The sequence below is a fragment of the Chanodichthys erythropterus genome, chromosome 11 (assembly GCF_024489055.1).
Source record: "Chanodichthys erythropterus isolate Z2021 chromosome 11, ASM2448905v1, whole genome shotgun sequence".
NCBI lineage: Eukaryota > Metazoa > Chordata > Actinopteri > Cypriniformes > Xenocyprididae > Chanodichthys > Chanodichthys erythropterus.
In genome coordinates, this window is record NC_090231.1 from 24,002,574 (window position 1) to 24,020,341 (window position 17,768).

The following is a 17,768-nucleotide window of genomic DNA, read 5'->3' on the forward strand; positions in this document are numbered from 1 at the left end:
AGTTTTTGACAGTTTTCCTTTGTAAGGTCAGCATGTTTGAATCATCGGGCACTTTGTAGAGGGGAGGCAGCCAGCTCATTGTCATAATGACACAGTGTAACCCTCCAATGATACTACAATACTTAAAGGTCCGGTTCATCTGAGGTGATTAAAGACTGCAGTCAATTGACCCATAAGCTCTGTGTAGGCTTTACTGGATGAGGTATAGCAGAGGATGTATTTGTCCTGGGGACTTTATGATATGCCAATCACTCTAGAGAGTACAACATGAATTGGTAATAGAAAAACTTCAGATGGAACTCAATAAAATGCTTGGACAATGCAATGATATAAAAAATGGACTTGAATACCAAATTACCTTATTAGAAAGAAAAAAAAAGGAAAAAAAGATAAACTAGTAAAACTATAGATCATTGAGAAGATCATTGAGATCTTTTTTTATGTTAGCAATAAATTCATATATGTATATTTATATGTATAAGTGACACTCAAGTATTTAGAAGTGAAACCAACGATCAGTGAAGTATCAGCAGAGATCGAGTCGACTAGATCATCCATTGTGAAGGCCTCATCGACACGACAGCCAGTAGCACAGTTCCTCAACAAACCGTCCATACCGGCGTGATGAATACGATCCTCAACTGGATGGAACAGAAATAAATACTTTGATTGTTGCGATCCTATCAGACTTATGATAGCAACCTGAATCGTAGCAAAGCACTGTTCGCCAGAGGAGAACTGGCCCCCTGACTAAGCCTGGTTTCTCCCAAGGTTTTTTTCTCCATTTTAACACCTACTTGCCACTTGTTTGCCACCTGATGTCACCTGTTGGAGTTTGGGTTCCTTGCCGCTGTCGCCTTTGGCTTGCTTAGTTGGGGACACTTGACATTTGACTTGACATTTGATATTCAACAGTATTCTTGACATTTATTCAACAGTGCTTTGATCTGCCTGCATTGACACTATTCTTGAAGAGCTGCTGTGCAGCAAAAAATATGTACCAGTTATCAATGTAAAGCTGCTTTGACACAATCTGCATTGTAAAAAGCGCTATATAAATAAAGGTGACTTGACTTGATCAGTCATGACAATGTGACATTGTGACATGACAATTGATTTTTATTATTTATTTATTTATTTTATGTGAATAGTTATGGTGTGATTTTTTTTTGCAGTCCCTTGGGTTTATAAAAGCAGTTTTTAACATTTTAGTTGAGGGTAGCAACAGTGCTCAACAGTCTGGAGAAACACACATAGGACTAATTTGAGTTTTACTGTGCATTTATTTATTTATTTATTTGGTCACTTACACTACCATACAAAAGTTTAAGGTCGGTAGGATTTCTTTCTTTCTTCAGCAAGGAATCAAAATTGACAAAGACAGTTACAAAAATAAATAAATAAATAAATAAATAAATAAATTCAAATGCTGTATTTTTATTATTATTATTATTATTATTATTATTAAACAAACAATCCTGAAAAAAAAAAATATATATATATCATTGTTTCCACTAAAATATATGCAGCACAGCTTTTTAACATTGATAATAAGAAAAGATTTATAATCATCATATCTGCGTATTGAATGATTTCTGAAAGATCATGTGACACTGAAGACTCGAGTAATGACGCTTTAAATTCTGCTTTGCATAACAGGAATAAATTACATTTTAAAATATATTAAATTAGAAAACAGCTATTTTAAACTGTAGTAGTATTTCACAATATTACTACTTTTACTGTATTTTGAGCAAATAAATGCAGCCTTGGTGAGCAGAAGAGACAAAAAAAAAAAAGAAGAGAAAAATCTTCCTCCAGACTTTTGAAGGGTAGTGTGTTTTTTGTTTTGTATGGACTTTTATGTTGAAATTTATTTTTTTGTTCTCATTGTTTCTGTGTTCCCTTCTTGTGCTTAGTTCCTGTTCCCTTGTTTGAGTTAGCTCCCTTGTTTGCACCCATGGTAACCCTTATTCCCTTTCAGTCGGTTACTTTTGACGTACAGTATGTCTAAGTTCCCTCCTTCAGGGAACGAGGGTTACATACGTAACCAAGACGTTGGTTACCATAGTTAGCCTGATCAGTTCACACCTGTTGTTCATTAGCCCTCATTTCCTTGTGTACTTAAACCCTTGTGTTTCAGTTGTGTCTTGTCAGTTGTTTTCATTGCATGTTTGTTTGAAGCTGTCATAAATCTGTCTTGTTGTTCATGTCATGTTGTTCCTGCAAAAAAACACATAAAACAAGAGGTAATTCTACACAAAATCTTATAATCCCACAAAATATTTTTCCTTTAACATACATTAATAGAGTACAGTACATACACCTCTAAAACACACTGTAAAAAAAAAAAAAAAAAAGCTGGTGTGATCAGAAATTTACTGTAGAAAATACGATAGCAACATTTTAGGTTTTATAGATTTAAAGTGTTAGTTCACCCAAAAATGAAAATTCTTACATTTATTACTCACCCTCATGCCGTTCCACACCCATAAGACCTTTGTTAACCTTCGGAATGCAAATTAAGATATTTTTGTTGAAATCCGATGACTTTGTGTGGCCTTCATAGCTAACAATGATATTTCTTCTCTCAAAATCCATAAATGTTCGTGTGAGTACAGTGGTTCAATATTTTAGGGGTTCAAAAGTTTTCACCCCCCAACTGCATTGTGTTTCCTTCTGGAGCATCAGTGAATGTTTGAACCTTTTTTAACAGTTGTGTTTGAGTCCCTCAGTTGTCCTCAGTATGAAAAGATGGATCTCAAAATCATAAAGTCACTGCTGGAAAGGGTTCAAATATGCAAAAAAAATGTTTAAAACCTGAAGAATCTGCAGGACCTGGAGGATTTTTCTGAAGAACAGAGCTCGATTTAACTGCTCAGAATAAACAAGAGACTCATGATCATCACAAAAAACAAAAAACAAAAAAAAAAGATCATCGTAGATCATCCAGGTGACGACACAATATTAAAAACCAGTGGTTCACATACTTTTTTAATGGGGCCATTTTAATTAATAATTATTTTTTAATTAAAAAAATAATACGTTTTTTTGTTTTGTTTTTTTTTTTTTTGTTCTTGTGGACTATATATAAACATCTTTTATGTCAAATATCTTACTCAGTACACTACTAAACAAAAAATAACATGCATTTTGTATGATCTCTCTTATTTTGTTACATTTTTTCACATTTTCACAGATTCTGCAAGTGGTTAACATACTTTTTCTTACAACTGTATATCAGTCTTACTCTGAAAGTTTTGTTTGTGCTAACAGGTGATTATTGCCATCAATAACACTTTTCACCCATCCCCAGTAACACAGCACAAATGCATACGCGCTGGAGATGACACTTTGTGATGTAAATGATGAAGCAAGCTTTCAATTCCACAAATTGACATAATCATTCCATTCTCAAAATCCTGCTGCGTTTAACCTGGGTCTCAGCTGTGCCTCACCTTGTCTGTTCAGTGAGGACGGATACTCCATCTTAGTGAGAAATGGAGGTGTTTTAACGGGCCGCTCGTGCTTTGCATGTCTGCCGCAACCCTCCTGCTCCCCTCACATCTGCCTTGCTCATCACCATTGATTGCCTGATGCAACCAATAGGCGAGTTTTTCCGCTCTGATCATTAATCCTGCACCAGCAACACACTTAAAAAACAGGGGTGTTCTCTCTCCCCTTTAACACATTACCTCTTTCTGGCATCGATTCAGAGCGGGGGAGAAAAGAAAGAAAGAAAGAAAAAACACACGCCGTAAACACAGGTTAGGGAATGAGAGTACTGGCCTTGTCAACCAGAGGTCTTTGATTCCGTCTGAGCTAATGCCCACCTGCAGGAAAAAAAAGAAGAAGACCCTTGTTCCCCCTAGAGCCCAAGCCAAAGAACAGAGAAATACCTACCTGGTAGACACAGTAGACTGACAGTTCATCCATCTAAACCAGCTTAACCAACATCACCCACCCAGTTCACCCCTCCTTTTTTCATTTTCGGTATTTCTTGCACTGCATAATTATCAAACGTTTTTCAGCCCATTCTAAATGGAAGGGTGGGTGTTCTTCCTACCCTTGAGCTGGAGGGTGAAAATTGCATGCCTCTCAGAAGACAAGACATGCACCAGAGCTAATCAAGCAAGAGGAGAACACATTTGCTTTTCTCTCAATGTCATTCTGTATAAATAGATTGGACATCAATGCGCAGGTCACATCATTGTGTGCGAGGTGCTTTGGTGCTAAATATCTGCTGAGATCAACTTTGTGCGTAAACTGCAATGAGCATAAACTTAAATTTAGATTTGGCTTGCTAGTATGGAAACATGTCCTAATGACTTATAATAACTACAGATAACTTACGACTTATTTAGCAAGCTAAATATTAGTGATGTGTGCTTTTGAAACACGCTTTGTGAAGCTTTAAAAACTTTGCGAATAATTTTTTTTCAAACCAGTAATTCGGAGCGCATATCAAAACTGCCAAGGCACATGATTTCAGGTAACGGGGCTTTGTTCATTACTGGCGAAATTTCAATAGTTAGCCGCTACGGGCGATGATCTCTGTGAACCCATGAACCAGTGACTATATGATTTTTGCCTGATCTCAGAACAATTTTATAAACTTGTAGACATTTATAGCCTGACTACGTCAGACTTCCTACTTCCGCTCAATTTCATTTCGCTTCTGTACTCAGTCTGAGACAGCGTCAGAGCTTTCTGTTTACCACCGGTCTGGAAACAGCCGGGCCAATCAACGAACAGAGGGCGGGCTGAGAGCCGTGACATAGATGCTAAGCGCCGAGTTTTACATTGTAGGTTAGAGAAATCGAAAACCGAAACGACCGCGGAAATGGGAAACGAGACACGGGATGCAATTCGCTCTGTTATGGAGAACATTCAACTCTTTTTCAAACTGAAGCCAGAACAAGAAGAGTGTTTGATAAACATTTGTTTTATCATGTGTTTACAACAGGTTTACAGTGGAAGTTCTATCATAGATTTGAGTTCGATGCATGATGTCTGTGCTTCGATGCGGCTGTACAGGCACATAACATACGTCATAACTAAACGTATCTGATTGGCTTACGGGTAACCAATGATTTTAAACTTCAGACAAGCGCCCCCTGGCGAGAGAGAAAACACTTCTCTATTATGCCATTCCAGACTCTGTCTACGAAGCAAAGTGAGCAGAGTCTGGTATTACCAGGCTAAGACATTTAATGATACATAATAAAAAGAAAGCATTTTAGTTAAAAGTCTCTTATCGGTCTGAATAACAAAGCTCTATATAAAACAAACAAAACAAGCCCTATACAATTTAATAAAATACCTCATAAAGACACTTCATATTTAATGGTATTAGATGATTGGTTTATTGCATTTAATAGCTCATACACACAATAAAACATTTGGGTAACACTTTATAATTAGTATACAGTAATAAAGTACTTACATTAACAAACTAGTTTATATAGTTAATTTGTAGTTAATATATTTTAACCTCATTGTTAATATATTAATAGGCTATATACAAATAGTGAGTTCTTCATTCATAGTCACTGTACTTTGCACAAATATTATTGTTTAATTACCTTGTAAAGCAATTGTTAATTGGTTATAAGGAGTAAATAGTTCTCACTTTAGATTAGGTCACGGAAAATGGGAAAAATATAATTTGTAGTCTCAACTCAAATGGATTATGTAAACTGGATGAACAATTAATTTGTTGGATTAATTTGTTTTCTTTAAGTAAACTGAACAAGAAGCAGCATTATTTTTTTGAGTGTTTCTCTTTTATTATTCATGATAACTGTATGTCACAGTTTACAATATCAATTCAAAATACATTTATCTTTTAAAACAGTCTAACGTATGTATGTGTGGCATCTGTCAGCGTAAATTACACAATTCAACAATAAACAACGAGAACTCAAGTATAGGTCCACAGACATCATGGATTAGGTGGAGATTATTAAATGTCAGGCCTTAAGCCCAATACTTTTCTCTGCCTTGAAGTAAATCAATACTACTTATCTTTGATAAAAGAGGCCACTGAGGCACAGTAGATCTCCCTGTAATGGAGCAATGACTCTCTTTCTCTCTGTCTCTCTCTCCTTTTTGAAAAAAAAAATAAACAACACATCTCCATGTGTTAGTATATTTCAGATAGTGCTCTAGCAAAAGGCAGTGTCACATTTCAAGATTACATTAGCAAGTCAATTTTAATACATGAGAAGAAAACTTGTGGATAAACAACAGAGCATTGGCTGCTTGGACTAAGTCAGTGTAAGTCTGCTTATAATTCAAGAGTTGTTTATTTTTTCCTCATGCTCTTAGATGAACTGGGACACAAAGTAATATGCCTCGACGGGCTCATATGACTTCAAATGATGAGCAGAAAGAACCTATGTCCTTATTTGCTCCTTGGTTCCCCCTTCGAAATAATCTTCACGATTGCCGCCTGCACAAAGTGTGTATGTATTTGCCAGTTCTCTGTGATTGAGTCAGCTTGATAATTACTACGTAATCTTATGCACTGAGCACCATCCCTGCTGATGTTTCTCTCCCTTCCCTCTTTTTCTTCACCATGAATATCAAATGCCTTCATGCTGGGGTATGAAAGCAGTACATCTCTTCTGTAGACACACAGACATGAAAAGAGAGAAAGTACACCACACACTGACAAGACAAAGCAGCAGGCTTCAGACATGAGGCATCCACTCGTGTCTGGCCTACTGCTTTCATTCAGGTACTTACTCTCTCGTTTCTTTTTTTCCTGCCATGTTTCAGAATCAGGGCATTTTCCATTCTGCTTCTTGAACTCACGCTGCATTCCAGCAAATAGCTATGAAACCTCTTTGCGCACAAGGTTGGAAAACCATCGTAGCTGCCTGTAGCCTTATGCTATATGCCGCAGAACCTGATTGTTCAGTTTTACTGACGTAATAAGCTTGTTCGATAGCCCAGCTGGTACAGAATTTTGCTCGTGATGCAAAGAGCTTAGGTACGAATCCTGTGAAAAAATCACAGTAAAAGAGCTCAAAGGCAAGAGTTCAAAAACAAGCTAAAATTCCATGGATTGAGTTTTTATGTCACATTTGCTTTTGTTAACACTATCGAGTAGGTTTAGGGTTTAGTGTACACTGAAAAAAACAATAGTTTTATTCAAGTAAAATTTACTTAATTGTTCTTTTGCAAGTTTTTGCACGTATATTTTTAAAGTAAATTTCGCATATGGAATTAAGTAAACTCTACTTAACAAAGGTAAGTAAAATTAACAAAGAACATAAGTAATTTTAACATGGCAATTAAAAGGTTGAGTAATTTCTACTTAGTTGTAGTTTCTTTTGCAATACATTTTACTCAAACAATTAAAACTAAATTAAACCATGCTTTTAAAGCATAACCTTTACTTAGAAAATGTAAGTAAATAATATAATAGATATTGTGTAGATACCATATCTAGAAGTAACATGGCACCTGAACACAGATACCACAATACACAATGACGGTAACATTCAGTGGATCGTTTTTGTCACAAATGTCACAAAATGGCAAGTTACTAAATGTAACCACAAAAGCAATGACAAAACAGTATAAATACAGCTGAAAAAACAGCAAAAAATCATTAATTATTCAAGGCCCAGTGCATTATGTGAACACCAGTATCATAAAAGTTGAGTAGTTTTACTTTATTTTATAATGATGATATTTACACTAATTTCTACAAGCTTGAATTGAGTACTAATATAGAATTTACTTAGTTTTCTTTTTTAATTCTTGCATGAACTAACTTTTTAATGTAACAATTACATTATTTCTATAGTATTTACTTCACCGTAAAATAATTTTTATCAGTGTAGGTGTACGTTATTTTAAAACATTCTTTCTGATTATTTTTCTGATTTTCTGAACTTCCATTTGTTTGTGAAATGACGGGTTTGTGTGACATTGTTCCAGAGAGGCGTGTTACGGGCGGGTTTTAGTGAAGCGCTACGGAGCTTCTGGCCCGACGGTGGAAATGCAACGACACAACATATTTAGCATTTTGCAAAAATGTTGACACAGGTATGGTTTTCTAATAAGGATAATTTATGTATGGACTAAATTTTCAGACAGGAATGTTTTTCCAGGATAAACAAAATGTGTTGGCCCAGGAAATCGTCTAACGTGGCAAAATCACAGGCATGCCACATGTAGACACGGATCTCCATGCAAATATTAAACTTTATAGATTCAGTGATGAATATGTGAATGACGCAATAGATAGCCAATGGTTCAAAGACTGAGCCCTATAATCAAAGCAGGAATCGCAAATTAGAAAGAAAAAAAAGAGAGAACAAAATCACTGTTTTATTAACTGTAGGTTAACTAAAAGAAGTCTTTTTTACCCATGCTTGCAAGAACACATTTGCCAGCTGCAAATTAATCTGTGACAATTCCATTGAGTTTTCACAGCCTCGTGTCCAGATTGATGAATAACCCCATGGAAAATTCAGATTTTCAGCAGTAAAAACAGTTAGCTCCTCACATGCGGTTAATTAGTCCACTTTTCTGTTGTGACAGACTCACTTGAATCTCTTTTCTCTTTCCTACTTTAAGAGCTAAAGGTTTCTCCTCTAATTACCAACAACATAATTTGCATATATTCCTGGTAATAAGAGCACCGTCACTTAATACACTTAGCATACATTTCTTTATTGCTCATTTGTTCAGTATTTACCCTTTTGCAAAGATATAATTTCTCATTCTCAAAATGAAGTCCTTGATACATTAGTCACTAGTTAACCCATTCAAGCCAGATATATATATATATATTTTTTTTATCAATAAAGAAACCCAGTTTTCAGCACTTTAAGTGGGTGATCTTGTTGTACACAGACAAAGATGATGGACAAAATTATATGTTACCAATCAAAAGTTTGGGGGCGGTTCAAAATTTATAATAATAATATATTATTATTATAATTATTATTATAAATGATATTTTGATCAATTTAGTATGTCCTCGCTAAATAAATGTGAGTCTTTGTGAGTCTTAATAGCAATATGACACTGCGTGGTGTTTCAAACTTATCGTGGTGTTTAAACCGTATCTGTTATTTACTTTTCAAATATACCGTTCATTTTTCCAAACCATTAACAGGAAATGATGTGCTTTATATTTGCATTTCATGCACAAAACCATTTGCCGTAAAGACTCTGACTATGAGGATGTCAAAACACTGAGGACACAAATAACAGTTGCTTGGCTCACTGTCAATACAACTGTAAACAGCAGCTTCATCCTAGTAGTGTTGAGACAGCAGCAGAGTGCTGTTCACTCTAAATGTAAATGAGAGGGGTTCCGAGTGTGGTCAGGTAATGTGTGAGCTGAATGCACTGGCTCATTCTCGTCCTAAAAAGACTATTTGGAGGAGGAAGAGGAAAAAAAATATATAAGACACATGTATTCAACCTATTCAATAAAGAAATAAATATTCCAGACATAAAAATAACATACAGCAAACCAATCTACAAAAAGACACAAAAACGTGTAGCTTTAATGGTTATAAAAAATAATTTGACTGAGAAAACCAACTCAGTAGCTGCAGGTGGCATGTGCTCTTTTGTGTAGAGGGCAGAGCTGGGCAACTTGTTCACTGGTGGAGTACGTGCAAAGACAGAGAGAGAGCTGAAGTTTCCCTCAGAGCAATACCTGGAGTCTAACCCCATGACACAGCCTCCCTAGGAGACTTCCACCCTGCCATCCAACTCTGCATAACTACAGCCTGATTGTCTTTGGGGGTTGTCAAACAAAAGGATGGGAGGAAGGATTCTTTCTGTAAAACAACTATAAGCCAGTTCAATGCAAATTGGAAACCTCCTGAGATCTCAGGAAGACAGCAATTTAGTACATATGTGTGTGTGTGTGTGTGTGTGTGTGTGTGTGTGTGTGTGTGTGTGTGTGTGTGTGTGTGTGTGTGTGTGTGTGTTCTTGTTTATATTACATCTTGGGGACCAAATGGCCCCACAATGTAATAAAAACCTGAGATCACCTACGTTGTGGGGTCCAGCCAGCGGTCCCCACAAGGGAAATGGATTAATAAACATACTAAAAGATGTTTTTTTGAAAATGTAAAAATGCAGAATGTTTCCTGTGATGGTTAGGTTTAGGGATAGGGGTAGGGTAGGGGGATAGGAAGTATGGTTTGTACAGTATAAAAACCATTACGCCTATGGAGAGACCCCACTAAGGTGCGCCTGTTTGTGTGTGTGTGTGTGTGTGTGTGTGTGTGTTAGGGTGACCACCTGTCACGCTTTGCGTTGTACCGCACAGCATTTTGACTCAATAGGCGTTTCTCAATATCAAGGATACTTCCTTGGCAGGACTGGTCCTTCCAAGTCACTTCCTTCAGAGTGGTTGAAAAGAAAGGAGTAAACACGGTCACTAGTTGGTTGTGATGGCTGTCAATCCAAATGTGGAGCGGAGTTGGACTTGGTCAGAACTGTTTAAAAAATAGGGTGACCAGACCGGTTTTTGGTGTTCTGTCCCCGTTTTACATATTGCCTAAACAACCCGCATATATTGCAAAAAGACCGACGAGCGTAGGCTACAGCTGCAGCTTGCTGGAGAAATTGTGTAGTGATCATGTTCTCCAACAGAGGGGGCTGTGCAGCAACACTTGGTCGCGCGCACGCCTCTAGTTCATGAGGAAGATCTGGATCTGGACAAGAGCAAAGCGCCATTATCGTCAAATGTCAAAATAAACATCGTTATCAGTTTCAGTTTTTACTGTTTGTATGTTTTATAACCGGGCCTCACAGGGTGCGAGATTTTTTTGCACAATTTTAAACGTCCACATAAGTTCCGTCACAACTCAGCAATTTCCACACACTCTTAGCTACATCACGTGGTGAAGGTACGCTCTGATATGAATATAAAATAAAATAATACACGTACTTTGTGCTTAAAATGAGTCTAAAATGCAAAATAATAGTAAAAAATATTTATTTCTGTATAGAGTAGCCAAAACAGCTTGTGAAAATTAAAATATTAAATTCTGCAATATTAAAACAAATATTTGTTAAATGCTGTAGGCCTAAAATATTTATCTTCTTATAGGCCTATTTATGTTGTTTTATTTTTGTAATGTAATGTGCTTTTGTAAAGCCATACTAATGTTATAACAGGCACATTGTTATGAACTGCTTCTACAGTGGTTACTATTAATTGTGTAAAAGTATTTTTTGGTGAATTGAATTAAAATCAGAGCAAAAATCCTAATAATAATTATTAATGTAATAATAGCCTATAAAGGAACCCACAACAATTAAAAACAAAAACATTCAAAAATGTATTGTCCTTGTTTTGTAAATAGATAATAACAAATTTGACCACTCAAATAGGAAATGTCCCCAGTTTCCCTTTCAGAAATCTGGTCACCTAATTCAAAAATAGTTATCTGCATGATGCCTGATGCCTTTAAGGTCGGTGATATTTAATTTAAATGACATGTAAAATAAAGACATACATTGTTATGTAATGGTGTTTTCTGGAAGGGACTAAAGAACAAAGTATTTTTTTATAAGCTGAAAGGTATAATACAAATGTTTTTATTATGTTAGATAGGCATTATATCCTCCTGGGACCCAGGAATAGACTTCTGTCCTCTGTAGTGGACATTATATTTTAGTGATTTTCTCTGACATCATACATGTCACAGTTTTAAGTCTGGATGTCCTGTAAAGAGCACATTCAAGGCTTTGCAGAGATACCAGATTTTAGAGGTTTCGCCATTACAACAACAACTTCTTGGTCTTTAATTATGACTGAAAATGAAAATAAGAGTGCTAATGGAAATATGATAATATTTTGAGATTAAATTTAAAATTTATTTAAATTGGATTAATTTTCAAATTGTTTATTATAAATCAACATCTCAGGAAAATGTTATGGGGTTTCAAATCAAAATATGACTTTCTGTTATGAAACAGAACATTGATTTCATACATGTCCACTGTAGAGGATACCAGGACTTAAATCATGTTTATCAGGCATTTTAGGAGATACAACAAGTGAATAGGGAAAGAAATTATATGTCAATATTCCTATTAATTATTAGATATTATTATGAAAATGTTGCCAATTATTGCTCCCATTATTACACTTCTTTTTTCATTGCATGTTGCTCCAAGAACAGATTAATATGCAAATTAGATACAGTGTATAGATACATTGTATTGAATGGGAAAACCGATGTATTTCCATTTTACCCTCATATTGCATAAAGTAAAATGGTATATCAATTAATTCCATTATATGTTTCATAACATAGTTGAGAATCATCTTTATACATAGTTTGGTTAAAAACAATATTGAAGCCTAAAAATTGATTGGTGATTAAAAAAAAAATCCCATTGTTTTTGCCTATAAATGTCATTTCATGTCATTTTATTTTTTAAACAACTTAGTCCTGGTGTCCACTACAGAGGACATATCATAACATATGAATGAAATATAATTTTTAAAAAATGTTAATTTTTCATTTGTTTCTTATGCTCTAAACAATATAATGACTTTGGTCAAATTAAGCTGTAAAATAAATAGTTTATCCCTTTAAATGCAATGGATTTTGAAAGATATCAACAAAAAAAACGGGCAAAAAACTTTAAAAGCGATTTTCTCAGGTTTTCAATTGGAAAAAGAGGGCAGACGACCATAATTCAAATGGGTATATCTTTAAAACCATTCAAGGTATGACTTTGACTATGATATTATTTTAAAGCTTATTGTCTCATCTTTCCATTGATACCAAAATCTCAATTTTGAAATTTGGGTCACTGTGACTCATTTTGCTGGATCAGGTCACAAATATGTAATTCGCTGGTCAAAAACCTTGTACCTCAATTTGAGCTTGATTTTCATAAAATGTTAATATAATGACACATGAAAGTGTCTGACCATAGCTATATTAAGCCATAATACCAACTTTGACAACATTTAATTAAATATCAGGTTTCCCCCTAACAGCTACGATATGTAAATGTGTTTTTTTATCATCACCAACAACATCATACTATGACGTTATTGTGTTCCTACCTGACTTAAGCTCAAGTTTCACATTATATGTGAGCACTAGGCTACTTTTAATATAATATATAGTTTTTATATGCCATTTAAAGCAATGCTTGTTTGTCCAATTTTGTTAGCCTCATTTTTTACATAGTGGTGTGCCGTGGGATTTTTTTACTTATCAAAACTGCTGTGGGAAAAGAAAAAAAAAAAAAAAAAGTTGGGAAACGCTTCACTAGGCAGAATGAATGATTGAATGCTAGGCTGGATAGAATGAACCATAGAACGCTAGACAGAATCAACGATTGAACGCTAGACAGAATGAGCAATTAAACACTGGACAGAATAAAGGAGAGAACATTAGATAGAATGAACGATAGAATGCCAGACAGAATTAAGGGTAGAATGATAAAATGCTACATAGAATGAATGACTGAACGCTGGACAGAATGAATGATTGAATTCTAGACAGAATGAACAACTGAAAGCTAGACAGAATGAACGCGTGAACGCTGGACAGAATGAAAGATAGAACTTTAGATAGATTGAGCAACAAAATGCTAGACAGAATGAACGACTGAATGATGGACAGAATGAATGATAGTCAGACAGATTTACAAATGTATTCATTTTTGCAGATGTAGATCTGAAGCTCTAAAGAACTTAAATTTTTATCAAAAAAATTATCACTATTTTTCATGCCAAATGATTCTGTGATAAATGAAAAGCTATTTTGAACTTAAAGGTTCAATCAAATGAGATGGTGAAAATAAAAACTTCTTTTCAAGGTGAGAGATGACATGCACTCATCCTCCTTTCACTGTGCATCTCATTCCAGACAAAGACAAATAAGCCGCTGATTGAAGCTGAGAATGTGAAGATGTGACTGACATGTTTGTATGAATGTTTACAAATTACTCCCTTCTGATTAGTCACAGCAATCTTGGATGGGGTTCAAGTACAGGAAAAATTACACCTGTGTGCATGTGTGAAACCGTATGTGTGACTTTTATCTTCTCCACCCCTTTGAAAGCTCTCCCGTCATATAAGATTAGAAAGGGCACATCTAGTCTCTCATGTCAGGGCTGTTAACAGAAATAACAGTATTAAATTTAGAGTATCCTGCATTCATAATTCCAAACACTCCCCATGAAATATTTAGTGTGACTAAAGGGAAGCAAGGATGATGTTGGATGTTTTGACACATGTCTGTGTAACATGGCTATTTGAGGATGGTAGTTTCAGTCTGTGGTGGGATGTGACAACAGAAGACGTCCTGCTCAGACAGATCTGTTTTAGTTTTGCCTGTTCTGTCTGAGAGCTGATTCACAGCCATGTTTGTACTGACTTAGTATGTCTATTGTTTTCGTTTTGTTGTTGATTTGTTTGAAGTGACTGCTGAGTAACACCGGGTCCAATTTCATTATCTGTGAAAAACAGAAAAAGCTTTTGACACTGTAAGATATGTCCTCAAAAATAGACAGCAGACAAGAGTAGGAGGATAAATGATCCTGCAGATGGTATCAGGTATTATGGGAAATATTCAGAGTTGTAGAGTTTTAATAGCACTATTAGTATAGCAGTATTAGTATTAGTTGTGATCACTCATTTACATAAACATTTATTAAGACAATTAAAATCTAATTTTTATATTTATATTACCATCTTGCTGGTAATTTATAGATTATAGAGAAACTTACGTCAGAGGACTTTGGATATTGATATAACTGTAAAACTAAATACAGTGTAATGCAGTGTTCATCTTGTCACTAGGCCTATATTTTTGTACAGTTTTAAGATAATATACAGGTAAGATTATACAATTTTCAACTTATGTATGTATTTATTTATTTATTTAATCATATTTATTTATTTGGTAAGCAGCCATGTAATGAGAAGAATAATGTACAGTCAACTGGTCATTACAGGAAAAAAAAAAAAAAAAAAAAAAAAAAAAAGTTTGTTTATTTCTGTAGTTAAATATATTTTATTATGTATACTCATGCAACATTTCCTGAAACTTACCAAGATCCAAGGCACACAGAATAAACCAGTGGTGGTGATGTTAAATGACTTCACCTACATGCATGCACCATTGAATTATTAAGCTCTTCACTGGGGATAACCGACTGTCGTTATAGTTCCCTCCGTAGCAGTCACAGATAAGCGTGGCTGATTCTTTTTGAGTTTGCAGAGCTTTGGGTGCATGGTGGCGCAGGGAATTCGCTTCAGCGACTGCAGTCAGAGATAAGAGGAAGAAAGGGATATGTAGATGTTCTTTGCAGGGAAAGCATGTGGAAGAAAAGGTAGGCAGAGTGATTCTACATTTCACTCTCCACCAACAGTGTGGCCTGCATAATGATAACTTTCTCAAAGTGAACAAAGGAATCAAAAGGATTGAGAGAAGCAAGGATTATTTAAATACTATGTGTATTAAAAGTCCTGGTGTGCCTTTCCATCCCTAAAGTCATCCGGGGGGGGGGAAGGCAACACAGCTCAGTTTTAGCCTGCTGAAAAGCATGTATACACAATGGAATCAGCAGTGTTAAATACCAGCTGACTAAGGGGCAGAGATAAAAAGGCAGTCTTTCATTCAAGCTAAACCAGAATTAGCTCATGTCATACAAGAAAGGCTGTGAGAAAGTGATACGACAGTACCCAGCTCTAAATTCTAGTTATGTCACTAGTTTATCTTTAACACACAGTTCCTGAAGTCTGAGTATGGGACGTTTCATTCAATATACAGCACCTGTCAGACATTTGTTCCCTTTGGGTGGATTATTCAATTGCATTTGGTGTGGATATTACAGGTATTTTCCATTAATCTGTCATGCTTATATGATGAATTGCATGTCTGTTGGTGATACATATTTAAAGTTAGAAATGGAAATTGTGAAAAATATCCGAGTAAAACTGCTATAGAATGAAATGATGAGAAAAATGAGAAAATGAGTGAATGGTAATGGGTAATGGGTATGACAATATTGATATATTTGGTCTTGGCGGAATAGATCTGCTACGCTGCTGCTGCTGGTTATTGCTGCTGCAGAGCAAGTAGGGCATTTGCTCCTGCCAATACATACACAACATGCTGCTGCTGTACAATATAGCACACATGAATTACATGTAACACATCTATACAGGTGGAGCTGGGGAAGGTGGAGTTTTATTGAAAGCACGCTGCACTGCTAAGGCAAATGCTAACTAAGTATTTGAAGATTAAGCATGCAAGCTCATTGGCTGCTGATGCAGCAGGAACCGATCAGCTGTGCCCTATAGAGAAGATGTGATTGCAAGCAGGTTAAGGACCTATTAGTCTGCGCCATCTAGAGTCTCATGACAGAATTTTGTATTTAGGCTATAAAACAGTGTATTTATTAATACGATAATAAATTAAAATAATATGGTACTAGGAATTTCTAAATAACCAGAAGTGGCTGACACCAGAAGCCTTGCACATTCGAGTTAAAAATGGCCACGTCCGCTTTTACACAAAAAATAATATGGATACTCATCATCAGAAAAGAGATGTCACAGCAAGGGGATGACACAATAATGATTTTGAATAAAGATTAAGGGTGATTTTTTTTTTTTTTTTAATAATAATAATAATAATGTTTACTAATAACTTATTCATAGTAAACACTGCAACATTTCATGAAAATATTAGAACTATCAGTTTGGATTTCATGATGACTTTAAAGGGTTAGTTTACCCTAAAGATTAAAATTCAGTCATTAATTACTCACCCTCATGTTGTCATCCGTAAGACCTAAAGACATATTTAAAACAGTTCATGAGTACAGTGGTTCAACCTTAATAAAATAAAGTGACAAGAATAATTTTTGTGCGCCAAAAAAAAAAAAAAAAATACATACATATATATATATATATATATATATATATATATATATATATATATATATATATATATATATATAGTGACTTTATTCAACAATATAGTGATGGCAGATTTCAAAACACTGCTTCATGAAGCTTTGAAGCTTTACGCATCTTTTGTTTCAAATCAGTGGTTCAGAGCGTGTATCAAACTGCCAAAGTCACGTGAACTATTGAAATTTCGAAACACTTATGATGTAACGGAGCCTCATTTACTGAAATCACGTGATTTTGGCACTCTGAACCACTAATTTGAAACAAAAGATTCATAAAGCTTTGAAGCTTCATGAAGCAGTGTTTTGAAATCGGCCATCACTAGATATTGTTTAATAAAGTGGTAAAGTTTTATTATTTATTTAATTTTTTTTTTTTAGTGCACAACAAGTATTCTCGTCACTGTATAATATTAAGGTTGAGCCCCTGTACTCATATGAACTGTTTAAAGGGGTTAAATATGTTTATTGAATATGCCCATGGGCATTGAAAAAGGAAATGATCTTGCTGGCAAAGCAGGCCTAACTAAGCCATCAGATTTGATCAAAAATATCTTATTTGTGTTCCGAAGAGTCTTACAGGTGTGGGATGACATGAGGGTGAGTAATTAATGACTGAATTTTCATTTTTGGGTGAACTAACCTTTTAAAAATCAATAAGGCATTTAAAATCAATAAAGCAATATTGAAGATCAACCTGTCATGAAACATAATTAGATGGTGTGAATATCGAATGATTGATTGATTTTTTATTAGAGGAAATTCACTCTCAATCTCCTCTACTTTCTTTGCTCTCTCACACATTGGTGCCGCACAAGGTTGCCACC